Here is a 3,827-nt window from a genome sequence, read left to right on the forward strand (position 1 = left end):
AAATGGAGGCTCATCAGAGCAAGTAGCGAGATGAAGTTGCCAGTAACCTGCACTGACTTCCATGTTGAAGCTCTTGGCATCCAACTTGTTCAGCACATTTGGTAAGATAGGAGGCTGAATCTTAATCTGGTGGGTTGAGCCATTAAGAAGGTATTTGACAAGCCCCTTGATTTGGCAACTTGTCACAGAAAAAACTCGCCGTGCTGTTTGGCAGATGCATGAAGGATACAGCAAGGTGCTTGTGACATTGAGAGATAGCAAGAACTGCAGATGCTAGAGTCAGAGTCAATACAGTGTGGAGCTGGAGGAACATAGCGGGTCAGGCAGTATCAGAGGAGCAGGAAAGTTGATGTTTCAGCTTGGGACCTTTCATCAGAACTCTTGGCAGGGTAAATGTGAATATGTTGTTTTCTCATGTGGGACAGTCTAGGACCAGTGGGCATAGTCTCGGAATAAGGGCTTGCTCAGTTAGGACAGGGATGACAGGGAATTTCTACTCTGAGTGGGTAGAAAATCTGTGGAATTCTTTACCACAGAGGGCTGTAGTGGTTAATTGTTGAGTAATATCAAAGCTGAGCGAGACAGATTTTTACCCAGTAAGGAAGTGAAGGGTTATGGGGAGAAGGCAGGAATGTAGAATTGAGGATTATCAGATCTGCTGTGAATCAACTCAATGAATGGTGGAGCAGACGCAATGGGCCAAATGACCTCCTTCAGCCTCTACATCTTATGGCTCTTTCTTTTCCAATTTAGGGATTAATTTAGGGCTAGCCAACAGTATTCAGGCAGCTCACCACTCACTCCATGGATATAGTATGGTCATTTTGCTGAGCATGTAGACAACATACATGTTGCATCTGGACTCTGTCATGTTCTCTGACATTGTACTGACACTTAGTTCATGTGGATTGCTTTTAATCATCTGATGCACAGTGAAATCTTGTGATCTTTCACTATGTTCTCTGCGGCAGGATGCTATCTGTCACCAATGAATTACTTGCTTAGCTGTCACCTCTAGCTAACCTTCCACCCAGCACTGAGGCAAATCTCTGAGGATTAGCTGCAGGTATAATGTCGACTGACTCTTCACCTGACTTCCACATCACATGCCAGAAATAGAAATATTTTGATGAAAAGACAAGATCCCCTTCCTCTGCATCACTTCAAACTGATCAAGGAGGAACAGCATTGAATGGACACAACCTAGTAAGGACGGAGTGAGATGGGTCTTTCAGTCAAAGATTTCAACTGAAGCAAAACACTCACACGTTATCATTGGCAACCACCTCCCTCACCTCACTGTGGCATTCTGTCTGAAACAGTACTGACACAGTGCATATAGAACTTAACAGTGCTTCTAGCTTTACCACAGCTAGGATACTGCAGATTAAACTCCGTTCTCCAGCTGACCAATCGTGTGAGTAAGTATTCTGTGGAATATAAAGGGAGGGTTACCCACACCATAGTTAACCTGTGAGATCTGAGTAAGAGAGTTGAAAGCACTTCACTTGGTCCTTGACCCAGGTCATGTCGATGATTGGAATGGAATCTGGAAATAGGAGATTATAGGTTTCCCTGTATTCACATCACCTACCTCAACAAGCAGAAAAATAAACATGGGAAAGAAAGACTGTCACAATCATGCACCATCCCAAAAGGCAGTTAAGTATTTTTGAAGTGTGGTCACCGTTGTAATGGGGGCCAGTTTGCACAAATTCCCACAAAATGCAATGTGATGGCCAGTTAACCTGTTTAATAGAATCGCTTGGGGGTTAAATGCTGGTGAAGACATTGGGGGTAACTTTCCTGCTCTGTTTTAAAGTAGTGCCATGGGATCTTTTGAATTTACCTAAGAGGACAAATAATGCCTTGGTCTATGATCTCTTCCAAAATATGACGCCTCAGACAGTGTAGCAATCGTTTCATGCTGGGCTGGAGACCCAGTTACAACCTTTGCATTCAAGTCCTGGAGGGGGACTTGAACTATCAGCTTCTGGATTAGAGATAACAACCAATTACTGAGCCATAAGTGAAACAGAAAAGAGAAAAAAATGCACAAAATAAACAAAATAAAATATATCAACATCTCACAACCAACAAAATTTTCTGCCTTAACACTTCCAACTCGAACTTTCATGAACTGATCTGCTTCAAGCAATTTATACAATTTTAACTTAACATTGAATGCCTTCAAGGTGCTGTAGATTCTGGAGTGCTGGTTCTATTTAGATTTACTTAGAAGCTAATTGAACGCATCTATTTTCACAAAGTGCATTAAGCAGTCAAGAAAGCATTGTTCGTGAATTTATTTAATTCTGGCTCCAGTCTCCTCTCCTCCTCCTCTGCTAAATTTACCAGGTCCTTGCTATGGCAGTCCCACAAGGGTTTAATGCAGAATTTATTATCTCAATCAACTGATTAATCTCTGTCAGGGAACTGACATTTTGCACATTACCGCGTTACCATACTTCAATGAGCGGCTCAAAATAAAAACTTGTATTAATATGCCACCTTAAAAAGTCTCAATCTCCAGATGTCCCAAAGAACTTTACAGCCAGATTTTGACAAGTTATGAATGTTGTAATATAGGAAACATGGCTGTCCCTTTTCACACAGTAAGATCCCAAAAACAGAAATGTGATAATGATCTGATAAACTACATTAAAAATGTTGATTGAAGAATAAATATTGGCCAGCACATCAGAGTGAACACTCCTCTTTTTTGAAATAATATGAGAACATTTTCATCTGCCCCCTTGAGAGGATAAATGCCCCATCCAAAACCAACATCAAAAACGTTCCTGCACTCCCTCAGTTTGGCACTGGTATTCTAGTCTAGGTTTTCTGCTGAAGTATCTGGAATGGGACTTGAACTCAAAACTTCCCTGACTCAGAAGCAAAACCACTATCCACTGAGCAATAGCCTGACTTGATGATGCATAGGAACTTGAGAGCTAAGGCTACTGAACTTCAAGCAGTGAGAATACACTTGTGTGCAGCAGAGATGAGTGGAAGGGTTACAACAATGTAACCTCGAGCTCTTTAGTGCATTCTCTCTGTGAATATCGCTCCCTGCTGTTGGGAACCACATCACAGCACTTAGCTGAGTATTCCATCTGATGGTCCACCCACATTCAGGCCCTAACTCCAGAGTTATAAAAGTTATCTTACCCCACCATTTTTAATTAGTAAGGGAGTTAAATATTATGAGGTAAAGGCAGGAAAGTGGAGTTGGGGATTCTCAAATCAGCCACAATCTCATTGAATGGGAGAGTAAACTTGATGGGCTGAACTGCTAAATTCTACTCCCACATTTAATGGTCTACCATTAGATGATAGCTATCAGCCGTCTGGAAGGATTCCATTGGTTTCATATTTTGTTCAGTTTTACTCTCCTTGTGAAGGCAATGGAGAGTAAATGTTGTGTGGTATGCATGTAAAAATGAGATCTTCAGACCAGACCAGTAAACGTTAATCGTTAAAAAAATAATTAAACATGGCAATAAGCAAGTGAAGTAAAGTGGACAAGAACATGAAAAACAGACCTGGTGTACAAAAACACAGTCTGTTTAGACTAGGAAATAATTACAAAACCTCGATTGTTAACACAGAGCCACCTGGAAATGTTTCCTGCACAATAGAACATCTGCAAAAGTACTGAAAGTACTAGGAAATGGTGAAATAGCACATAACAGAATAGTATTAATATCAGGGATTCGGTCCCATTTGTAGGACATTCCCATCGCACTGGGGTCTGTGAGACCAGGACATTCCCATCGTACTGGGGTCTGTGTGACCGGGACATTCCCATCGCACTGGGGTCTGTG

Source organism: Rhincodon typus, chromosome 33, assembly GCF_021869965.1.
Source record: "Rhincodon typus isolate 14 chromosome 33, sRhiTyp1.1, whole genome shotgun sequence".
In the NCBI taxonomy this organism is placed as follows: Eukaryota; Metazoa; Chordata; class Chondrichthyes; order Orectolobiformes; family Rhincodontidae; genus Rhincodon; species Rhincodon typus.